The following is a 25,823-nucleotide window of genomic DNA, read 5'->3' on the forward strand; positions in this document are numbered from 1 at the left end:
CTGGAGCATTTCCAGCAGGGAGGGCGGGTGTTGGGGAAACCAGCCACATGAAGCAATCTGGAGCATTTCCAGCAGGGAGGGGTGGGTGATGGGAGAACCAGCCACATGATGCAATCTGGAGCATTTCCAGCAGGGAGGGGTGGGTGATGGGAGAAACAGCCACATGAAGCAATCTGGAGCATTTCCAGCAGGGAGGGCGGGTGTTGGGGAAACCAGCCACATGAAGCAATCTGGAGCATTTCCAGCAGGGAGGGGTGGGTGATGGGAGAACCAGCCACATGAAGCAATCTGGTGCATTTCCAGCAGGGAGGGCGGGTGTTGGGGAAACCAGCCACATGAAGCAATCTGGAGCATTTCCAGCAGGGAGGGGTGGGTGATGGGAGAACCAGCCACATGATGCAATCTGGAGCATTTCCAGCAGGGAGGGTGGGTGAACAGGGTCCCAGCCACATGACGCAATCTGGTGCATTTCCAGTAGGGAGGGGTGGGTGATGGGGGAACCAGCCATATGAAGCAATCTGGTACATTGCCAGCAGGGAGGGCAGGTGATGGGGGACCCAGCCACATGACACAATCTGGTGCATTTCCAGCAGGGAGCAGTGGGTGATGGGGGAACCAGCCACATGATGCAATCTGGAGCATTTCCAGCACGGAGGGCGGGTGATGGGGGAACCAGCCACATGAAGCAATCTGGTGCATTTCCAGCAGGGATGGTATGGTGATGAGGGAACCAGCCGCATGAAACAATCTGGTGCATTTCCAGCAGGGAGGGTATGGTGATGGGGGACCCAGCCACATGACGTAATCTGGTGCTTTTCCAGCAGGGAGGGCGGGTGATGGGGGGAACCAGCCACATGACGCAATCTGGTGCTTTTCCAGGAGGGAGGGTGGGTGATAGGGGGACCCAGCCACATGGAGCAATCTGTTGCATTTCCAGCAGGGAGGGCGGGTGAACGGGGACCAAGCCACATGACTCAATCTGGAGCATTTCTAGCAGGGAGAGGTGGGTGATGAGGGAACCAGCCACATGAAGCAATCTGGTGCATTTCCAGCAGGGAGGGTGGGTGTTGGGGGAACCAGCCACATGAAGCAATCTGGAGCATTTCCAGCAGGGAGGGGTGGGTGATGGGAGAACCAGCCACATGATGCAATCTGGAGCATTTCCAGCAGGGAGGGGTGGGTGATGGGAGAAACAGCCACATGATGCAATCTGGAGCATTTCCAGCAGGGAGGGCGGGTGATGGGGGAACCAGCCACATGAAGCAATCTGGAGCATTTCCAGCAGGGAGTGGTGGGTGATGAGGGAACCAGCCACATGAAGCAATCTGGTGAATTTCCAGCAGGGAGGGCGGGTGTTGGGTAGGGCGGGTGAACGGGACCCAGCCACATGACGCAATCTGGTGCATTTCCAGCAGGGAGGGGTGGGTGATGGGGGAACCAGCCACATGAAGCAATCTGGTGCATTTCCAGCAGGGAGGGTGGGTGAACAGGGTCCCAGCCACATGACGCAATCTGGTGCATTTCCAGCAGGTAGGGGTGGGTGATGGGGGAACCAGCCATATGAAGCAATCTGGTACATTTCCAGCAGGGAGGGCGGGTGATGGGGGACCCAGCCACATGACACAATCTGGTGCATTTCCAGCAGGGAGCAGTGGGTGATGGGGGAACCAGCCACATGATGCAATCTGGAGCATTTCCAGCAGGGAGGGCGGGTGATGGGGAAACCAGCCACATGAAGCAATCTGGTGCATTTCCAGCAGGGAGGGTATGGTGATGAGGGAACCAGCCGCATGAAACAATCTGGTGCATTTCCAGCAGGGAGGGTATGGTGATGGGGGACCCAGCCACATGACGTAATCTGGTGCTTTTCCAGCAGGGAGGGCGGGTGATGGGGGGAACCAGCCACATGACGCAATCTGGTGCTTTTCCAGGAGGGAGGGCGGGTGATAGGGGGACCCAGCCACATGGAGCACTCTGGTGCATTTCCAGCAGGGAGGGCGGGTGAATGGGGACCAAGCCACATGACGCAATCTGGAGCATTTCCAGCAGGGAGAGGTGGGTGATGAGGGAACCAGCCACATGAAGCAATCTGGTGCATTTCCAGCAGGGAGGGCGGGTGTTGGGGGAACCAGCCACATGAAGCAATCTGGAGCATTTCCAGCAGGGAGGGCGGGTGTTGGGGAAACCAGCCACATGATGCAATCTGGAGCATTTCCAGCAGGGAGGGGTGGGTGATGGGAGAACCAGCCACATGATGCAATCTGGAGCATTTCCAGCAGGGAGGGGTGGGTGATGGGAGAAACAGCCACATGAAGCAATCTGGAGCATTTCCAGCAGGGAGGGCGGGTGTTGGGGAAACCAGCCACATGAAGCAATCTGGAGCATTTCCAGCAGGGAGGGGTGGGTGATGGGAGAACCAGCCACATGAAGCAATCTGGTGCATTTCCAGCAGGGAGGGCGGGTGTTGGGGAAACCAGCCACATGAAGCAATCTGGAGCATTTCCAGCAGGGAGGGGTGGGTGATGGGAGAACCAGCCACATGATGCAATCTGGAGCATTTCCAGCAGGGAGGGGTGGGTGATGGGAGAAACAGCCACATGATGCAATCTGGTGCATTTCCAGCAGGGAGGGCGGGTGTTGGGGAAACCAGCCACATGAAGCAATCTGGAGCATTTCCAGCAGGGAGGGGTGGGTGATGGGAGAACCAGCCACATGATGCAATCTGGAGCATTTCCAGCAGGGAGGGGTGGGTGATGGGGGACCAGCCACATGAAGCAATCTGGAGCATTTCCAGCAGGGAGTGGTGGGTGATGAGGGAACCAGCCACATGACGCAATCTGGTGAATTTCCAGCAGGGAGGGCGGGTGTTGGGTAGGGCGGGTGAACGGGGACCCAGCCACATGACGCAATCTGGTGCATTTCCAGCAGGGAGGGGTGGGTGATGGGGGAACCAGCCACATGAAGCAATCTGGTGCATTTCCAGCAGGGAGGGTGGGTGAACAGGGTCCCAGCCACATGACGCAATCTGGTGCATTTCCAGTAGGGAGGGGTGGGTGATGGGGGAACCAGCCATATGAAGCAATCTGGTACATTGCCAGCAGGGAGGGCGGGTGATGGGGGACCCAGCCACATGACACAATCTGGTGCATTTCCAGCAGGGAGCAGTGGGTGATGGGGGAACCAGCCACATGATGCAATCTGGAGCATTTCCAGCACGGAGGGCGGGTGATGGGGGAACCAGCCACATGAAGCAATCTGGTGCATTTCCAGCAGGGATGGTATGGTGATGAGGGAACCAGCCGCATGAAACAATCTGGTGCATTTCCAGCAGGGAGGGTATGGTGATGGGGGACCCAGCCACATGACGTAATCTGGTGCTTTTCCAGCAGGGAGGGCGGGTGATGGGGGGAACCAGCCACATGACGCAATCTGGTGCTTTTCCAGGAGGGAGGGCGGGTGATAGGGGGACCCAGCCACATGGAGCAATCTGTTGCATTTCCAGCAGGGAGGGCGGGTGAACGGGGACCAAGCCACATGACTCAATCTGGAGCATTTCTAGCAGGGAGAGGTGGGTGATGAGGGAACCAGCCACATGAAGCAATCTGGTGCATTTCCAGCAGGGAGGGCGGGTGTTGGGGGAACCAGCCACATGAAGCAATCTGGAGCATTTCCAGCAGGGAGGGGTGGGTGATGGGAGAACCAGCCACATGATGCAATCTGGAGCATTTCCAGCAGGGAGGGGTGGGTGATGGGAGAAACAGCCACATGATGCAATCTGGAGCATTTCCAGCAGGGAGGGCGGGTGATGGGGGAACCAGCCACATGAAGCAATCTGGAGCATTTCCAGCAGGGAGTGGTGGGTGATGAGGGAACCAGCCACATGACGCAATCTGGTGAATTTCCAGCAGGGAGGGCGGGTGTTGGGTAGGGCGGGTGAACGGGACCCAGCCACATGACGCAATCTGGTGCATTTCCAGCAGGGAGGGGTGGGTGATGGGGGAACCAGCCACATGAAGCAATCTGGTGCATTTCCAGCAGGGAGGGTGGGTGAACAGGGTCCCAGCCACATGACGCAATCTGGTGCATTTCCAGCAGGTAGGGGTGGGTGATGGGGGAACCAGCCATATGAAGCAATCTGGTACATTTCCAGCAGGGAGGGCGGGTGATGGGGGACCCAGCCACATGACACAATCTGGTGCATTTCCAGCAGGGAGCAGTGGGTGATGGGGGAACCAGCCACATGATGCAATCTGGAGCATTTCCAGCAGGGAGGGCGGGTGATGGGGAAACCAGCCACATGAAGCAATCTGGTGCATTTCCAGCAGGGAGGGTATGGTGATGAGGGAACCAGCCGCATGAAACAATCTGGTGCATTTCCAGCAGGGAGGGTATGGTGATGGGGGACCCAGCCACATGACGTAATCTGGTGCTTTTCCAGCAGGGAGGGCGGGTGATGGGGGGAACCAGCCACATGACGCAATCTGGTGCTTTTCCAGGAGGGAGGGCGGGTGATAGGGGGACCCAGCCACATGGAGCACTCTGGTGCATTTCCAGCAGGGAGGGCGGGTGAACGGGGACCAAGCCACATGACGCAATCTGGAGCATTTCCAGCAGGGAGAGGTGGGTGATGAGGGAACCAGCCACATGAAGCAATCTGGTGCATTTCCAGCAGGGAGGGCGGGTGTTGGGGGAACCAGCCACATGAAGCAATCTGGAGCATTTCCAGCAGGGAGGGGTGGGTGATGGGAGAACCAGCCACATGATGCAATCTGGAGCATTTCCAGCAGGGAGGGGTGGGTGATGGGACAAACAGCCACATGATGCAATCTGGAGCATTTCCAGCAGGGAGGGCGGGTGATGGGGGAACCAGCCACATGAAGCAATCTGGAGCATTTCCAGCAGGGAGTGGTGGGTGATGAGGGAACCAGCCACATGACGCAATCTGGTGAATTTCCAGCAGGGAGGGCGGGTGTTGGGTAGGGCGGGTGAACGGGGACCCAGCCACATGACGCAATCTGGTGCATTTCCAGCAGGGAGGGGTGGGTGATGGGGGAACCAGCCACATGAAGCAATCTGGTGCATTTCCAGCAGGGAGGGTGGGTGAACAGGGTCCCAGCCACATGACGCAATCTGGTGCATTTCCAGCAGGTAGGGGTGGGTGATGGGGGGACCCAGCCACATGACGCAATCTGGTGATTTCCAGTAGGGAGGGGTGGGTGATGGGGGAACCAGCCATATGAAGCAATCTGGTACATTTCCAGCAGGGAGGGCGGGTGATGGGGGACCCAGCCACATGACACAATCTGGTGCATTTCCAGCAGAGAGCAGTGGGTGATGGGGGAACCAGCCACATGATGCAATCTGGAGCATTTCCAGCAGGGAGGGCGGGTGATGGGGGAACCAGCCACATGAAGCAATCTGGTGCATTTCTAGCAGGGAGGGTATGGTGATGAGGGAACCAGCCGCATGAAACAATCTGGTGCATTTCCAGCAGGGAGGGTATGGTGATGGGGGACCCAGCCACATTACGTAATCTGGTGCTTTTCCAGCAGGGAAGGCGGGTGATGGGGGGAACCAGCCACGTGACGCAATCTGGTGCTTTTCCAGGAGGGAGGGCGGGTGATAGGGGGACCCAGCCACATGGAGCACTCTGGTGCATTTCCAGCAGGGAGGGCGGGTGAACGGGGACCAAGCCACATGACGCAATCTGGAGCATTTCCAGCAGGGAGAGGTGGGTGATGAGGGAACCAGCCACATGAAGCAATCTGGTGCATTTCCAGCAGGGAGGGTGGGTGTTGGGGGAACCAGCCACATGAAGCAATCTGGAGCATTTCCAGCAGGGAGGGGTGGGTGATGGGAGAACCAGCCACATGATGCAATCTGGAGCATTTCCAGCAGGGAGGGGTGGGTGATGGGAGAAACAGCCACATGATGCAATCTGGAGCATTTCCAGCAGGGAGGGCGGGTGATGGGGGAACCAGCCACATGAAGCAATCTGGAGCATTTCCAGCAGGGAGTGGTGGGTGATGAGGGAACCAGCCACATGACGCAATCTGGTGAATTTCCAGCAGGGAGGGCGGGTGTTGGGTAGGGCGGGTGAACGGGGACCCAGCCACATGACGCAATCTGGTGCATTTCCAGCAGGGAGGGGTGGGTGATGGGGGAACCAGCCACATGAAGCAATCTGGTGCATTTCCAGCAGGGAGGGTGGGTGAACAGGGTCCCAGCCACATGACGCAATCTGGTGCATTTCCAGCAGGTAGGGGTGGGTGATGGGGGGACCCAGCCACATGAAGCAATCTGGTGCATTTCCAGCAGGTAGGAGTGGGTGATGAGGGAACCAGCCACATGACGCAATCTGGTACATTTCCAGCAGGGAGGGCGGGTGATGGGGGGAACCAGCCACATGAAGCAATCTGGAGCATTTCCAGCAGGGAGGGTGGGTGATGGGGGACCAGCCACATGAAGCAATCTGGTGCATTTCCAGCAAGGAGGGTGGGTGATGAGGGAACCAGCCACATGAAGCAATCTGGTGCATTTCCAGCAGGGAGGGCGGGTGATGAGGGAACCAGCCACATGACGCAATCTGGTGCATTTCCAGCAGGGAGGGCGGGTGATGGGGGAACCAGCCACAAGACGCAATCTGGTGCATTTCCAGCAGGGAGGGGCGGGTGATGAGGGAACCAGCCACATGACACAATCTGGTGCATTTCCAGCAGGGAGGGCGGGAGAACGGGGAACCAGCCACATGAAGCAATCTGGTACATTACCAGTAGGGAGGGCGGGTGATGGGGGAACCAGCCACATGAAGCAATCTGGTACATTTCCAGCAGGGAGGGCGGGTGATGGGGGAACCAGACACATGACACAATCTGGAGCATTTCCAGGAGGGAGGGCGGGTGATGGGGGAACCAGACACATGACGCAATCTGGAGCATTTCCAGCAGGGAGGGGTGGGTGATGGGGGGAACCAGCCACATGAAGCAATCTGGTGCATTTCCAGCAGGGAGGGCGGGTGTTGGGGGGAACCATCCACATGAAGCAATCTGGTGTATTTCCAGCAGGGAGGGGTGGGTGATGGGAGAACCAGCCACATGATGCAAATCTGGAGCATTTCCAGCAGGGAGGGCGGGTGATGGGGGACCCTGCCACATGGAGCAATCTGGTGCATTTCCAGCAGGGAGGGCGGGTGAACGGGGACCCAGCCACATGACGCAATCTGGAGCATTTCCAGCAGGGAGGGGTGGGTGATGGGAGAACCAGCCACATGATGCAATCTGGAGCATTTCCAGCAGGGAGGGCGGGTGATGGGGGGAACCAGCCACATGAAGCAATCTGGAGCATTTCCAGCAGGGAGGGTGGGTGATGGGAGACCAGCCACATGAAGCAATCTGGTGCATTTCCAGCAAGGAGGGTGGGTGATGAGGGAACCAGCCACATGAAGCAATCTGGTACATTACCAGTAGGGAGGGCGGGTGATGGGGGAACCAGCCACATGACGCAATCTGGTGCATTTCCAGCAGGGAGGACGGGTGATGGGGGAACCAGCCACAAGACGCAATCTGGTGCATTTCCAGCAGGGAGGGGCGGGTGATGAGGGAACCAGCCACATGACACAATCTGGTGCATTTCCAGCAGGGAGGGCGGGTGAACGGGGAACCAGCCACATGAAGCAATCTGGTACATTTCCAGCAGGAAGGGGCGGGTGATGGGGGAACCAGCCACATGACGCAATCTGGAGCATTTCCAGGAGGGAGGGAGGGTGATGGGGGAACCAGCCACATGACGCAATCTGGAGCATTTCCAGCAGGGAGGGGTGGGTGATGGGGGGAACCAGCCACATGAAGCAATCTGGTGCATTTCCAGCAGGGAGGGCGGGTGTTGGGGGGAACCATCCACATGAAGCAATCTTGTGTATATCCAGCAGGGAAGGGCAGGTGATGGGCGGACCATCTACATGAAGCAATCTGGTGTATTTCCAGCAAGGAGGGGTGGGTGATGGGGGGAACCAGCCACATGATGCAATCTGGAGCATTTCCAACAGGGAGGGCGGGTGAACGGGGACCCAGCCACATGACGCAATCTGGAGCATTTCCAGCAGGGAGGGGTGGGTGATGGGAGAACCAGCCACATGATGCAATCTGGAGCATTTCCAGCAGGGAGGGCGGGTGATGGGGGAACCAGCCACATGAAGCAATCTGGAGCATTTCCAGCAGGGAGTGATGGGTGTTGAGGGAACCAGCCACATGACGCTATCTGGTACATTTCCAGCAGGGAGGGCGGGTGATGGGGGAACCAGCCACATGAAGCAATCTGGTGCATTTCCAGCAGGGATGGTGTGGTGATGAGGGAACCAGCCGCATGAAACAATCTGGTGCATTTCCAGCAGGGAGGTGTCAAAGTCAGAAAAATATCCCCATACACACTGCCATATTTGCACCGCACACTGGTCCGCGCTGCGCATGCGTACGCTCTCCCGTGAAGGCGCATACCCGCAATAGCGTGCACCCGCGGGCGCACGGTATGCGTATTTACGGTAGAGTTTATGTAGTCGTAGCGTGCGACTCATTCGTTACATATTTTCACAATTAATGTAGTTTGTAGATCATGGTCCCTTTGATAGATTCTGAAAGTTTGGTTAATATAGAATGTCCCTGAGCTGAGGAATCCCTCTTTGTATCGTAGGAAGGGTCTAACAGGAGTCATGCAGTAGTGTTTGGTACCCATCGGAAGAGTATTTAAATAGCAATATTCCGGTGTTGGTTTGGAGCGTATTAATCGCTCGTGCGAATAGTTATGGACATAAGAAGTTTATGTCCATTTCTACTATTTACTCATACTCAGGTATGCGGCGGGAAACCTAGTTCCCCACCCACCTGAGCTGTTTGAAATCGTCACAGCCCACCTGTATGAATCAACCTATGACCTTTTGTTATGATGCAGGGCCGAATTCCGACGTCCAATGGACAATGGGATTGTAGGGACTGTAAGATTGCATTGTGTGTGGGGCATAAATAGGCAGGCCGACCACATCCAGCTCTCACTCTTCAACGGTTCTCATTGCTGAAAATCGGGTGCTGGATGTCCAGGCGCATGCGATCGTTTACCCTTGTGCGTAAGTTTCTCTCCGTAATCATTGTCTTTCTGTGAGCCATTTCTCTCATATATATATCTCTCTCTCTCACTCTCTCTTCTCCTTCTCTCGTATCTCCCATTGACTAGTATTGTATTGTATTAGATCAGCATAGTATTGTATTGTATTTCCTGTATAGTTATTTGGTTAGGAAGTCTCTGTTATATTGTAGTGTATCATTTGTACTGTGATTCTTTTTGCAAGTATAATAGTTATAATACAGATAATAGGCTTTGGACCCTAAACCAGTATCTGTGTATTTTCTCATAGTTTTAAGTGTTCACTTGAGCGTCGGTGACGCTCAAGCAGCTTTGTAGTTAGTCAGGTTACACAAGGTTGCACTTACACCCTGTATTCACATTAAGGTATTCTGTGTATTTCATTAATAATAGGTTTAGACATAAAGGTATAGCGTTGTGAGCGTCTGCGCCGCTGGTGATCTCCTCGTGGTCTCGAGCGTCCGCTACGCCATAGCGAATCATTACGTTAGTCATAGCCAACAGAGTGCTTGTCTGTGATCTCTGGGCCGTGAGCGAACGTGACGCTTGAGCGTCTCGCCTACGGCTGAGCGATCGTTACGCAACTTGCGTACCCTTACGGTACTTCTTAAGTAAACAGCGTACAGTGTTCTTAGACCTCATAAAGGGTTGTATATACGATAAATATTTAGCTTTATCAATTGGCGGCTCGTCCTGTCCTTCACATATCTGCACTAGGTAGATCAGCAGACATTATCCCTCAGCAAAGGGCGGGAGGTTGTCTCGTAGTGCTGACGGGATAAGCGTCTGCTTTGCTTAGATAACGAGTGCTGAAGGAATCCGGGAACCGGAGGTAAGAACAAAACGCTTGTGTTTTTTTTTTAAAACTGTTTATTTTTCTTCTGTCTTGCGTATATACGCACGCATACATATATATATCTGCACTTCTTTTCCATCTGTGTATTTCATTTGTCGTATATCACCATCCTGTCTGCCAGTTTTTATAGTTGATAGAAAAGTGCTAAAAGAGACTTGCTGTTATTTCATAGTTTAAGAATAGAGGTAATAGTTAAAAGTGTAGACAAACACACAGGTTTGCCTGGGAGATAAGGCAAAGCCAGTGGGGTACGCGGTAGATGATCAGGGATCGTTTGCATTGATAAAAGTATATTGTGTTACGGTGGATCTTTGTTTTGCGTACACGTGTCTCTAACAAAGACTAGCGTACGCAATCCAAAGGCCGACGCACGCAGCGTTCATTACGCAACGTAGCGTCCGGTTACGCCCACGTAGCTCAAGTCACGATAAGTTGATTTTTAACGCAACGTGATAAGTAACGCACAGCGGTAAATAGCGCAACAGGCGGTAAATAACGCAAGTCTATTTTTGGAAATCCAAAAATTTAAATTAACAGATCCTGCTCCTAATTGGTAACACAGCTGGGCTGAAGAAAATTTTCTGCGCAGAAATAGAAATAGAAACAAAAGTGTACATATGATGAGTGAGTGTTTTTACAATTTTAAAGGTTGAACCACAAGAAAAGTCGAGTACTCGTGAGGTACATGCGTGTAAGTGACGTGCACGGTGGCTAGGGAGGCATCTCTGGTTAAATACAATTTTGAGCATTAGAGTATAGCAGACCAGGAGGTCATACTGTAACAAGACCAGGAGGTCATAACAGACCAGGAGGTCCAGGTACAGCCGACAAGGAAGTCCGCTATACAGTTCACAGGCACAACACCGAAAAGGGTTGGTGCAACACCCATATAGGCCATAAGCTCTGGCTGAAGGAATTCGCAGTCGTAAGTTTCGATTCCATTGGTCTTTCCGTACATAAGCTTAGTTGTTTGTGTACTGAACGACTGGACCGCACGTAAGTGTGTGCAGTAGTTAGTAATCTGACCTAATACCATTAGAGTAAAGGGGTCACAAACGCTATCTGTACACTCTAACGTGATTTGTGTAATTTTTTTATTTTAAGGGAAGTTCGCTGCTCACTCAGGAACTATCCAGCAACCAATAGTTACTGGAAAGAGTAAGTGTTCTTCGGATAACCCTCACAGGTTCCAGTAAATAGAGGTTCAGGTCGCAGGGGCCCTAGGTCGAGTACGCCAGCACCATATCGGTGTGATCAGGTCGTATAGGCCGGCGTGGGCGAGTGAGTGGGGTACTCGGTAAACCGCCACCGTCAGCCTATTGTTGGCATTTGGTTTTTTCGTAAAGGGTTGGCTAAATAAAGCAACACTTTTGAACTATGGGGGCCACTTGTTCAGGTAGGGGGCGATCAACCTCGGTTCGGGTTGATTCAGTGGTCCGGCCAATTGGGTCGGCCAGGTATATCATGTGTGAGAAATATGGAAGTCACACAGAAACTTTATGTGATGAATGGGAGAGAATGACTGTGCATGACGGGGAGAAATTCCCAAGAATAGGGAGCTTCAGCTCAGAAGTGTTACAAAATTTAAGGAGGAGGATATGTCTCATAAAATCAACAAAGAGACGAATTCAGCATTATGATTATTTACAGTTGTGGCAACAGGAAGGTGAGATACAGAGAGGTTTGGCTCAGGCGGCGGGATCTGGCTCTAACAGAAAACTAATTGCCACGGCCCCGCCGCCACCATATATATCAGGAGAGAAGTTGATTACGGAGAAAGACGCACTAAGGTGTAACACAAAATCACTTAGTAACTGTGTAAATGTTAATGATAATGTTAACTCATTAACCCATGCAAGTATTAACCCGTGCAAGTTGTACCCTGTTTTGAACTTTCCTCAGGAGTGTGATCAAGAGGACGAATCGGCAACGATTTCAGCGCTCTCTCTAGCAGCCACCATAGCAGAGACCACAGTAGGCACAGCTCCACCCACGAGATTAGTAAAGGTCCCTAGCGGAGGGATAGGTGAGGTCGTATCAACTGGTAAGTACGGCACCATGCATTATGCTGAAACTATTTCACCACAGCCTGTAGAATCTACACAGAATGAGGTTGTTAGAATTACACCTGTTAGAGTAATAGCAGTGCCAAATGGGGAAAACAGACGCATCAGGAGCCACTCCCATTAGGAACATCGCCATGTACACTCCATTTTCCCGAATGGAATTAAGGACCATAGTGTCTGAATTTCCTGACCCTAGAAAAGACTTAGTTGCCAGTCAAAAATACATCAGAGACTTAGGTAACACTGTAGAGCCCAACAACAAAGACTGGCAGATATTGCTGAGAGCGTGTTTACCCTCAAATGTCGACGCAACTCAATTTTTAGCTGATTGCGGACTAGATCATGATGTACCTCTTACAGATGTGTACAACCAAGATAATGTGAAAAGAATAAACTTGCAGCTAAAAGAGTATTTCCCAGCAGTAGCTAAATGGAATAAGATATTCTCCATTAAACAGAAGGAGTCAGAGACAGCTGCAGAGTATTTTCACAGAGCATTATTAGAAATGGCAAAATACACAGGTATAGAGGACATTAAAACAGACACAAACCATCGGGAAGTAGCAGTATCGGTACTGATGGATGGTTTAAAAGAGTCATTGAAGACTAGGGTACAGACCACGCAACCTTGTTGGCGAGGTCTGTCTGTGGCTACTTTGAGAGAGGTTGCTATTGATCACGACAGAAACATCACTAGACACAGGGAACAACAAGGTGACAAATTAATGTCAGTAAGTATACAGGCTCTGACCACAAGGCAGCCTTTGTTTATATCACCAAATCCTGTGGGTAAGTCAAGTATGGTTACTTGTTATTCTTGTCACAAACAGGGACACATGGCACGAGATTGTAGAGTAAAGAATCCACGAAACTCATACCAAACCCCTAGACAACGACACGACACACGACATTGGGAGCAAGGTCCGCAGAAACGGAGTTATGAGCCACATACAGGGGAAACAAAAAGATATCCCCCAAACAGAGACTGGCATGCCTCTGGTAGTTCCCAACTATCTCCCTCACAAGTAGTTGCTGCCAGCGGGATTCAGGGAGGTCACCATACCCAATAGGGGTGTGGCCATACCTGTAATCTGCAGCCAGTAAAATTAATTGCCAACCTTGAAAGTGAACCCGAGGTCGCAATCAATGTAGCTGGTAAAACTTTAAACTTTCTTGTAGACACAGGGGCGGCCAAGTCAGTGATAAATTCGACAGTGGGCATGAGAACCACTGGTAGGACAATTCCAGCCATGGGAGTAACAGGAGTAGTCCAGCACTACCCTGTTAGCAAACCAGCCGAGATTACAATAGGGCCTTTGCATACCAAGCATTCCTTTTTGCTGGCTGCATCGGCACCAACCAATCTCCTGGGAAGAGACTTACTGTGTAAAATGGGGTGCGTCATTTATTGTACTCCTGAAGGTGTATTCTTGGACATACCTGAGAAACACGCTCAGGAAGTGCGAGACATGTTAGACTCCCCATCAAAATTAATGTCACATACCATTATGACAAATAGGAATCCATCCCAAATAGAAGAGATGACATCTCAGATACCAGAGTCACTTTGGACAAAAGACGGACAGGACACTGGATTAATGGCAAACGTAGCTCCAGTAGTGGTACAAGTAAAAGATGGTAGGATAGCTCCAAAAATCCCACAATATCCTCTGAAGCCAGAGGTGGAGTTAGGAGTTTACCCAGTAATAGAGCGCTTGCTACAACAGGGCATTCTAGTAAGAACGTCCAGCACTGCCAATAGTCCCATCTTCCCTGTTAAGAAGAGTGGGGGGAGGGGTTACAGGCTAGTGCAGGATCTAAGGGGGATTAACAAAATAGTTGAGAGTCAGTTCCCCGTAGTGCCAAATCCAGCTGTCATCCTAATGCAAATCCCTCCCACTGCCAAATTTTTCACTGTTATTGACCTCTGCTCCGCTTTCTTTTCGGTACCTCTGCACCCTGACAGCCAATATTTGTTTGCATTCACATACAGAGGAGTCCAATACACATGGACTCGGTTGCCCCAAGGTTTCATAGATAGTCCAAGTATATTTTCTCAGGCTTTGCATGATTGTTTACAGTCTTTCCAACCAGACAGTGGATCAGTATTGATACAGTATGTGGACGATTTATTACTGTGTTCAGATTCACTGGAAGCATCTCTGAAGGATACGAAACAGCTCCTGTTTCATCTTTCAGACACCGGACACAAGGTGTCCAAAGACAAGTTGCAATTATGCCAAACTAAGGTAAAATATTTGGGACACTGTCTAACACAAGGACTGAGACACCTGACCGCTGATAGAATCCAAGCAATTAGAGACATGACACTGCCACAAACCCAGCAACAGATCAGGACGTTTTTAGGAATGTGTGGGTATTGCCGTAATTGGATCCCAGGGTATTCCATATTGGCGTTACCTTTGCAGGAAATGGTCTCCTCAAACAAACCTGATAGGATCTCGCATACAGATGAATCCGAAACAGCATTTGAGAGACTCAAACAGTGCCTAACGCAGGCGCCAGCACTAGGTATGCCAGACTATGGGAAACCCTTTGAACTATACGGAACAGAAAGTGCTGGTTGCGCAGCAGGTGTACTAACCCAAAAACACGGTGATGCCAGCAGGCCAGTTGCATACTACAGCGCTCAGCTAGACACGGTAGCGCGATCCCTCCCCACATGCTTGCGAAGCGTTGCTGCGATAGCATTGCTAGTGACAAAAAGCGAAGACGTCGTGCTAGGCCACAACCTCACAATCCATACGCCACATGCAGTATCAGCCTTATTGAATTCTGCCCAAACCAGACACGTCTCATCAGCGAGGTTTACAAGATGGGAATTGGCACTAATGGCCCCCGTAAACATCACCATAAGGAGATGCAGTGCATTAAATCCTGCAACATATCTCCCAGGTGTGCCTGGTCAGGCACAAAGGGTGGAAGGTGAGAGTGCTGGGGAAGGAGGATTCAATACAAAGGAAGATACACATGATTGTATGGAATATTTGACCCAAAATTTTACCGCAAGGCCTGACATCAGTGACAACCCACTGGAAGATGCAGAACTCACGTTCTACACGGACGGTAGTTGTCACAGACAGTCAGACTCGGGAGACTTGTGTACTGGATACGCAGTCGTAGATGACCAAGACACCATAGAAGCGGAACCGCTAGGCCCACCTCACTCAGCCCAGGTTGCTGAACTGGTCGCCCTAACCAGAGCATGTGAATTGGCTAAGGGTAAGTCAGCCAATATCTACACCGATTCTAGATACGCATTCGGGGTAGTCCATGATTTCGGAGCCCTATGGCGTCTCAGAAACTTCATGACGGCCGCTGGTACACCGGTAGCGCATGCAACTCACATAAAAAGGCTTCTAACAGCGATACAGGAACCCGACAGAGTGGCTGTTATCAAATGTAAAGCACATACATATAGCCAAGACCCGGTATCACTTGGTAACAGCCGAGCAGACGAAGCTGCTAAGTTAGCAGCTGCTACCCCCATACAGACAGACACCACACAACTGATGGTATTTAATACCATCAACACACAGAAGTTGTGTGAGATGCAGAATTTGTGTTCCACACAGGAAAGGGCAGTCTGGAAGGCAAAGGGATATGGCCAGGAGTCCTCAGGGCTCTGGACGGATGGACATGGTAAACCAGTGGCCCCCAGGGCATACCTTCCATGTCTGGCTGAAGCAGCTCACGGGCTGACTCATCTAGGCAAGGAGGGGATGTGCAAATTGGTAAGAGCATACTGGTGCGCCCCAGGATTCTCCTCTCATGCGGGTAAAAGAGCAATGTCATGCCTTACCTGTCTGAGAAAGAATATTGGAAAAGCAATACCTACAGAACCATCCCATATCCCACCTGCCGGCGGCCCTTTCCAGGTAATACAAATTGACTTCATTCAATTACCCCCATGTCGAAATTTGAAATATGTACTTGTTTGTATAGATGTTTTCTCGAATTGGGTCGAAGCATTTCCAGCAGCTACAAATACCGCTATGTTTACAGCTAAGAAAATTGTGCAGGAATTTGTATGTAGATATGGTATCCCTAGAATCATTGAAAGTGATAGGGGTACCCATTTTACCGGTGATGTCTTTCAAGGAATGTGTAAATTAATGGGTATTGATAGCAAGCTACACACTCCGTACCGTCCACAGGCGAGTGCGAAGGTCGAAAGAGTGAACAGCACTATTAAAAATAAATTGAGTAAAGTGATGGCAGAGACAGGATTGACATGGCCAGAAGCTTTACCCATTGTATTGTACAGTATCAGAACCACTCCCAGGTCCCCTCTTAATCTGTCCCCTTTTGAAATCTTGTTTGGTCGACAACCGCATGTCATGATTAACCCTCAGGATGATTTGAAATGTAACAATGAAGTAACTGTAAAGTACTTGATTAACATGAGTAAACAGTTGAGGAATCAAAATGATAATCTGAAGTTGGTGATTCCTGATTTACCAGATAGTAATTGTCATGACATTGAACCTGGGGATTATGTAATGATACGAAATTTTCTACGCTCAGGTTGTCTTATTGATAGATGGGAAGGACCATACCAGGTCTTATTGACTAGCACCACAGCATTGAAGGTTGCTGAGAGAGAGACTTGGGTCCATTCATCCCACTGCAAAAAGGTTGCTGATCCAGAGAAGTCCCGTGATAAGGAACAGACGGTAGAGGTTGTATCACTGGAGTGTCTGTTCCAGGAGGACTGAGGCGGCACCTGAGCCTTGAAGACCGAAAGCAGTTGTTGACCCCCTTCTCCCTTTTATTGTTTTCTCCACTTCCCATCCCCCTCTCCCTTAAAAATTTATTTTTCCCCCTTCTCATTCTTCTCTATTTCCTCCTCAAAGATGGACTTGCCCCAAGAGACTGTGATCCGGATTTTGATGTTAACCATGATGTTGACCAGAGCAGTCTGTTCCGGCGAGAGTACCATAGAGGTCGAGAGAGGTTCTGGAATGGGTTCCGATTATGATGATGGAGGCGCAGTTTTCCAAGATCAACCAAGCCAACAAGCAAAGGCGAGTATCAGAAAACGATCCGATAGAAGAAATTGTGATGGATTGTTAGCTGAAGAAAACTGTATCTGTAGGCTCTGTGACAATTTGATTGAGGATGGGTGCATAAAGAAATGCCAATCCAGTTTTAATATCCATATGGACCGGCATCCATTGAGTGACTATCACTCCTTAGTGGGTAACGTATTAAACCAAACAGATTGTTGGGTATGCTCTCAAGTACCTCAGGGTCATAGCAAATCAGGGCTAGTGCCATTTCCTTTAACGTTAGGGGAGGTACTTGAGCTAAGTGGTGGGAGACCGGTGGACCGGAGGTTTAACATCTCCAGCCCTCCTAGTTTGAAGCTCCACCAATACCATGTGGATAGGTCCCTCTTATGTTTTAATATCTCCAATCCCCGTAAGCCGGGAAATTGGGAAGTGTCATGGAGCAACCTTACCATGACCTTTTCACACAGAGCAGATAGAATGCCTACAGATACAGAGCTTGTACGCCACATAGCCAGTAGAGGAAAATCTTTCCGGTATCGATATACCTTAGGAAATAGGATTACTAGAGTTGGAGAAGTATCACCAGGATACTGTGCACATATCGTACAAACCGATACGTGCATTAAGCAGATGGAAGAATTAGGGTCAGGAGAATTCACCTGGAAGGTGTGTAATATGGTAATGTCCTTCTCTGTCCCATATGTTCTCCCCGATGATGCATATTTCATATGCGGGAGAAAGGCGTACAAGTGGCTTGCCCCAAACTCTGAAGGATTGTGTTATATTGGAAAAGTATTGCCTGAAGTGATGACTGTTACACATGACAAAATGAAGGACATACACCGTGGTGCCCAAGCTCCTTATACTCACACTCATTACGAGCACCGAGTTAAAAGACAACTGTCAGAAAGGTTAGAGCACCCGGCCTCTGATCTTATCCATGAATCCACCGGGATTCAGGTTCTGGTAGCGTTAGATTTCACTCGCACCGCTCGAGGAGTGATGAATTATAGATACATTTCCGCACTCGCCAATTTGTTAGATAATATCACTGAAATGTATGATGACACATTCAGATACACTGGAAGAGAACTTCAAGCTTATAAAACAGAACTAGTTCAGCATAGGATGGTTCTTAATTATCTTACAGCAGTAACAGGCGGATATTGTGTTACATTGGCAACACAGTACGGCATAAAGTGTTGCACGTATATCACCAATAGCACCGAGGATCCGGTAGAGGTCATAGACCAAAAGATGGACGATATTCTCCAATTGAAGTGGGAATTTCGTCGAAAACACAATCTCACCCTTGCTGCTGTAGGTAATGAGCTGACTGGTTGGGTGTCATGGTTGAACCCGCGAAATTGGTTCTCCGGTTTAGGAGACTGGGCTCAAGGAGTCATAATGGATGTTGGAAAGTTCCTCCTATGTATCTTAGGTGTTGTTATATCTATTGGATTGATATTTAGATGCGGGCAGGCTTTAATGAGGTGCAAACAAAGTACAAAAGTGATGAGCTTGAGGAGTGAGGAAACTGTAATTAACCTGGATTTGATTTATGACCCAATGATAGAAACCAGGATGTGATGAAAAATGCGATTATACGGTCCGTTTCTTTCACCTGTTTTTCTGCTTTTCTCCAAGATACAAAGACCCCCTTGGACGAGGAAGTTGACGAGACGCTATACAGACAACAGACAAGCACCAAAGATGAAGTTTTGACCACTTGAGAAATGGACATTTGATGAACTTTGCCATGGATCCCCAGTTTCCCTAGTATTTTTAAACTCACGCTAGCCCAACATTTTTTTTGTAAATCTGATGGCACTGACAAAGCTATTTGCTCATGCCCAAGGAGCAATACAGCGCAAAGAAGACGACTCTCAACAGATGCCGAACAAAACTTCAACGACAGATGTACATTTACCTGACATAGAATATCATTGCATTCCCCATAAGTGTTCTTTATCTTCATCTCTACAACCCTCAGGTAATAACACATATAGTAAAGGGAATGCAGGCACAGATATCAGCAATCACATATCCCCCCATTCATGTATCATCAACTAAAATGTGCTCCCCATTTTGTTCAAAATCCGAAAAGAGCTCGGTAAAGTTTGACAGCCCATCCACAGACCTGTACCACAGGATAAGAAGGAATTCAAATGTATACTTCGCAATACCTCGAAGCTTGATTTACAACACGTACGGCACGATGATACATGACCCCCCCAAACATGGACTCATACACACATGCTTCTGCTATCACACTAGGTCATACCCTCTTCACACCTACTCCTCTCTCCTCCCTCACCCAACCATGGAAATGAATTAACCCCTGACATATATTTTTCTCCTTTTGAAATGTTTTCAGGAGGTGGCAGTTATTATTGACTGCCAAAGGGTGGACTGTCAAAGTCAGAAAAATATCCCCATACACACTGCCATATTTGCACCGCACACTGGTCCGCGCTGCGCATGCGTACGCTCTCCCGTGAAGGCGCATACCCGCAATAGCGTGCACCCGCGGGCGCACGGTATGCGTATTTACGGTAGAGTTTATGTAGTCGTAGCGTGCGACTCATTCATTACATATTTTCACAATTAATGTAGTTTGTAGATCATGGTCCCTTTGATAGATTCTGAAAGTTTGGTTAATATAGAATGTCCCTGAGCTGAGGAATCCCTCTTTGTATCGTAGGAAGGGTCTAACAGGAGTCATGCAGTAGTGTTTGGTACCCATCGGAAGAGTATTTAAATAGCAATATTCCGGTGTTGGTTTGGAGCGTATTAATCGCTCGTGCGAATAGTTATGGACATAAGAAGTTTATGTCCATTTCTACTATTTACTCATACTCAGGTATGCGGCGGGAAACCTAGTTCCCCACCCACCTGAGCTGTTTGAAATCGTCACAGCCCACCTGTATGAATCAACCTATGACCTTTTGTTATGATGCAGGGCCGAATTCCGACGTCCAATGGACAATGGGATTGTAGGGACTGTAAGATTGCATTGTGTGTGGGGCATAAATAGGCAGGCCGACCACATCCAGCTCTCACTCTTCAACGGTTCTCATTGCTGAAAATCGGGTGCTGGATGTCCAGGCGCATGCGATCGTTTACCCTTGTGCGTAAGTTTCTCTCCGTAATCATTGTCTTTCTGTGAGCCATTTCTCTCATATATATATCTCTCTCTCTCACTCTCTCTTCTCCTTCTCTCGTATCTCCCATTGACTAGTATTGTATTGTATTAGATCAGCATAGTATTGTATTGTATTTCCTGTATAGTTATTTGGTTAGGAAGTCTCTGTTATATTGTAGTGTATCATTTGTACTGTGATTCTTTTTGCAAGTATAATAGTTATAATACAGATAATAGGCTTTGGACCCTAAACCAGTATCTGTGTATTTTCTCATAGTTTTAAGTGTTCACTTGAGCGTCGGTGACGCTCAAGCAGCTTTGTAGTTAGTCAGGTTACACAAGGTTGCACTTACACCCTGTATTCACATTAAGGTATTCTGTGTATTTCATTAATAATAGGTTTAGACATAAAGGTATAGCGTTGTGAGCGTCTGCGCCGCTGGTGATCTCCTCGTGGTCTCGAGCGTCCGCTACGCCATAGCGAATCATTACGTTAGTCATAGCCAACAGAGTGCTTGTCTGTGATCTCTGGGCCGTGAGCGAACGTGACGCTTGAGCGTCTCGCCTACGGCTGAGCGATCGTTACGCAACTTGCGTACCCTTACGGTACTTCTTAAGTAAACAGCGTACAGTGTTCTTAGACCTCATAAAGGGTTGTATATACGATAAATATTTAGCTTTATCAGAGGGTATGGTGATGGGGGACCCAGCCACATGACGTAATCTGGTGCTTTTCCAGCAGGGAGGGCGGGTGATGGGGGGAACCAGCCACATGACGCAATCTGGTGCTTTTCCAGCAGGGAGGGCGGGTGATAGGGGGACCCAGCCACATGGAGCAATCTGGTGCATTTCCAGCAGGGAGGGCGGGTGAACGGGGACCAAGCCACATGACGCAATCTGGAGCATTTCCAGCAGGGAGAGGTGGGTGATGAGGGAACCAGCCACATGAAGCAATCTGGTGCATTTCCAGCAGGGAGGGCGGGTGTTGGGGGAACCAGCCACATGAAGCAATCTGGAGCATTTCTAGCATGGAGGGCGGGTGATGGGGAACCAGCCACATGACGCAATCTGGTACATTTCCAGCAGGGAGGGCGGGTGATGGGGGGAACCAGCCACATGAAGCAATCTGGAGCATTTCCAGCAGGGAGGGCGGGTGTTGAGGGAACCAGCCACATGACGCAATCTGGTGCATTTCCAGCAGGGAGGGCGGGTGATGGGGGAACCAGCCACAAGACGCAATCTGGTGCATTTCCAGCAGGGAGGGCGGGTGTTGAGGGAACCAGCCACATGACGCAATCTGGTGCATTTCCAGCAGGGAGGGCGGGTGATGGGGGACCAGCCACATGAAGCAATCTGGTGCATTTGCAGCAAGGAGGGTGGGTGATGAGGGAACCAGCCACATGAAGCAATCTGGTGCATTTCCAGCAGGGAGGGCGGGTGATGAGGGAACCAGCCACATGACGCAATCTGGTGCATTTCCAGCAGGGAGGGCGGGTGATGGGGGAACCAGCCACAAGACGCAATCTGGTGCATTTCCAGCAGGGAGGGGCGGGTGATGAGGGAACCAGCCACATGACACAATCTGGTGCATTTCCAGCAGGGAGGGCGGGTGAACGGGGAACCAGCCACATGAAGCAATCTGGTACATTACCAGTAGGGAGGGCGGGTGATGGGGGAACCAGCCACATGACACAATCTGGTGCTTTTCCAGCAGGGAGGGCGGGTGATGGGGGAACCAGCCACATGACGCAATCTGGTGCTTTTCCAGCAGGGAGGGCGGGTGATAGGGGGACCCAGCCACATGGAGCAATCTGGTGCATTTCCAGCAGGGAGGGCGGGTGATGGGGGACCAGCCACATGAAGCAATCTGGTGCATTTGCAGCAAGGAGGGTGGGTGATGAGGGAACCAGCCACATGAAGCAATCTGGTGCATTTCCAGCAGGGAGGGCGGGTGATGAGGGAACCAGCCACATGACGCAATCTGGTGCATTTCCAGCAGGGAGGGCGGGTGATGGGGGAACCAGCCACAAGACGCAATCTGGTGCATTTCCAGCAGGGAGGGGCGGGTGATGAGGGAACCAGCCACATGACACAATCTGGTGCATTTCCAGCAGGGAGGGCGGGTGAACGGGGAACCAGCCACATGAAGCAATCTGGTACATTACCAGTAGGGAGGGCGGGTGATGGGGGAACCAGCCATATGAAGCAATCTGGTACATTTCCAGCAGGGAGGGCGGGTGATGGGGGAACCAGCCACATGACGCAATCTGGAGCATTTCCAGGAGGGAGGGCGGGTGATGGGGGAACCAGCCACATGACGCAATCTGGAGCATTTCCAGCAGGGAGGGGTGGGTGATGGGGGGAACCAGCCACATGAAGCAATCTGGTGCATTTCCAGCAGGGAGGGCGGGTATTGGGGGGGACCATCCACATGAAGCAATCTGGTGTATTTCCTGCAGGGAGGGGCAGGTGATGGGCGGACCAGCTACATGAAGCAATCTGGTGTATTTCCAGCAAGGAGGGGTGGGTGATGGGGGGAACCAGCCACATGATGCAATCTGGAGCATTTCCAGCAGGGAGGGCGGGTGATGGGGGACCCAGCCACATGGAGCAATCTGGTGCATTTCCAGCAAGGAGGGGTGGGTGAACGGGGACCCAGCCACATGACGCAATCTGGAGCATTTCCAGCAGGGAGGGGTGGGTGAACGGGGACCCAGCCACATGACGCAATCTGGTACATTTCCAGCAGGGAGGGTGGGTGATGGGGGAACCCAGGCACATGAAGCAATCTGGTGCATTTCCAGCAGGGAGGGTGGGTGAACGGGAACCCAGCCACTTGACGCAATCTGGTGCATTTCCAGCAGGGAGGGGTGGGTGATGGGTGAACCAGCTACATGAAGCAATCTGGTGCATTTCCAGCAGGGAGGGTGGGTGAACGGGAACCAGCCACATGACGCAATCTGGTGCATTTCCAGCAGGGAGGGGTGGGTGATGGGTGAACCAGCTACATGAAGCAATCTGGTGCATTTCCAGCAGGGAGGGTGGGTGATGGGGGAACCAGCCACATGACGCAATCTGGTGCATTTCCAGCAGGGAGGGGTGGGTGATGGGTGAACCAGCTACATGAAGCAATCTGGTGCATTTCCAGCAGGGAGGGTGGGTGATGGGGGAACCAGCCACATGACGCAATCTGGTGCATTTCCAGCAGGGAGGGGTGGGTGATGGGTGAACCAGCTACATGAAGCAATCTGGTGCATTTCCAGCAGGGAGGGGCGGGTGAATTGGGGAACCCAGCCACATGAAACTGGGTAACTGATGGCATAGGATCAGCATCAAATCTGGCGGCAAGTGTGGCAGATCTGGCCAGCCAATCCCTCGGCCCCCTCCTCAACAAAATGGACTACCGGCCTCCTCCTCAGCAACATGGCCTACTGACCCTCTCCTCAATAACATGGCCTACTGGTCCTCCTCAGCAACATAGCCTACCAGCCCCCCTCCTCAGCAACATGGCATACCGCCCTCCTCCTCAGCAACATAGCCTACCAGCCCCCTCCTCAGCAACATGGCCTACCAGCCCCCTCCTCAGCAACATGGCCTACCAGCCCCCTCCTCAGCAACATGGCCTACCAGCCCCCTCCTCAGCCACATGCCTTTCTGTGTTTGTTTTAATGCAATCAGAGAGTTCTGTGCATTTGGCTGGTGACGGCAAGGTATGCTTCATTAAGCCCTAACATGAAGGTATCTGTGGTAATGGGCCTCACATCTGTGCAGCACATGAAGAAATAGACAATATCCCCACATTACCACAGCGAGACAGGTGGGAAGATATACTCTGCACTAGTTATTACTAGAAGTGTCTCCCCCGTAGGTGATAAATGTTGGAAGCTGTCATTTTTATACATATATGTAACCTTTCTTTATCTATAGCCAGGTGAATGCCGATTTTTCCTGTCCAATACCTTTGGGAGAGTCAGGGGCTTCCCTGGCCGTCTGTCCTGTGGAATGTGGGCCGGATAGGTACAACATATGTCGTCTCTATGGCGTGCCAGTAGAACTACCACCTTCCTAAATGGATCTCAGTGTGGTTCATTGACAAGAGGTCTGTTTAGGGTTACAAAGACATTAAGACATTAAGGGGGACATGTACTAAGCAGTGATAAAAGTGGAGAAGTGAGCCAGTGGAGAAGTTGCCCATGGCAACCAATCAGCATTGACGTAACATTTCTAATTTGCATACTCTACAATTGTACAGAGCAGCTGATTGGTTGCCATGGTAAATTTCTCCACTGGCTCACTTCTCCACTTTTATCACTGCTTAGCACATGCACCCCTTAGAGACACCATGCGGATAAGATGGGACAGGGGAAGCTGCAATTTGCAAATTGTTCCGCTCAGCATATTTGTTCTATCGATAAAAACAATAGGTGACAGAGGATCGCTATCTGGAGATCTCTGTCTAAAGGCCCTCATTCCGAGTTGTTCGCCCGCTAGCCGCTTTTCGCAGCAATGCACACGCTAAGCCGCCGCCCTCTGGGAGTGAATCTTAGCTTAGCTGAATTGCGAACGATGTATTCGCAATATTGCGAAATGATTTTCCTTAGCAGTTTCTGAGTAGCTTGAGACTTACTCCTACACTGCGATCAGTTCAGTGCTTGTCGTTCCTGGTTTGACGTCACAAACACACCCAGCGTTCGCCCAGACACTCCACCGTTTCTCCAGCCACTCCCGCGTTTTTCCCAGAAACGGCAGCGTTTTTTCACACACTCCCATAAAATGGCCAGTTTCCGCCCAGAAACACCCACTTCCTGTCAATCACATTACGATCACCAGAACGAAGAAAAAACCTCGTAATGCCGTGAGTAAAATACCTAACTTCTTAGCAAATTTACTTGGCGCAGCCGCAGTGCGAACATCGCTGCGATGCGATGAAAAATAACAAGCGAACAACTCGGAATGAGGGCCAAAGTACGTTATAGGACCTCTATGTATTTTCCATGTCCCAATTGCGGCCTGTGTTTGCATTCCTCACCAATCCCACATCAGTGTAAGGGGAGCCATGTTCCCGGCTGACGCTGGAGGTATGATAATTATCCGCAGCACTCGTCACTCAAAATATAATTTCCCTTTTATCAACACAGAAGATTCCCATAACTCCCCAGGGATCTGCCACCTTGCCTCTTCTCTGCCACAGGTCAATCCTATCACAAACACAATCGTACTGTAATAATACAGGTCTGCACCAGCATCTCCAATACTCCATCAGCAAGCGTTAGGCGGGGAACAGGGAAAGGGGGGGGGGGGGGGGTGTTAAGACCCCAATCATTTCCCAGGAGCGTTGGGCGATCAGAGCTGGAAATTGTAGCAGCGGATCATAATTATTGTTCCAGGCATGAAAAAAGGCAGCTGTGAGTTCTCCTTAATCTAATTTTCACACGTTCGCCCCAATTTACGAGATACACTAATCGCAAAAAATATAAAACTGAAAACTCAAAGTGTTTATGGCCTGTTGCATTTAGCATTTTTGATGCAAGGATGAGGCATAAATTGTCTGCAAATCGAGTCCCTGGAACCTGACAAATATCACATTA

At 50.6% G+C, this 25,823-nt stretch overlaps 1 long non-coding RNA gene across 1 annotated transcript in view; it reads right to left on the bottom strand.

Moving 5' to 3' along the window:
• LOC134947414 (uncharacterized) overlaps positions 1-25,823 on the bottom strand; it is a 95,978-nt gene that overhangs the window by 61,949 nt on the left and 8,206 nt on the right. The gene's annotated exons all lie outside the window — the stretch shown is intronic.

This window comes from Pseudophryne corroboree, chromosome 8 (assembly GCF_028390025.1).
Source record: "Pseudophryne corroboree isolate aPseCor3 chromosome 8, aPseCor3.hap2, whole genome shotgun sequence".
In the NCBI taxonomy this organism is placed as follows: domain Eukaryota; kingdom Metazoa; phylum Chordata; class Amphibia; order Anura; family Myobatrachidae; genus Pseudophryne; species Pseudophryne corroboree.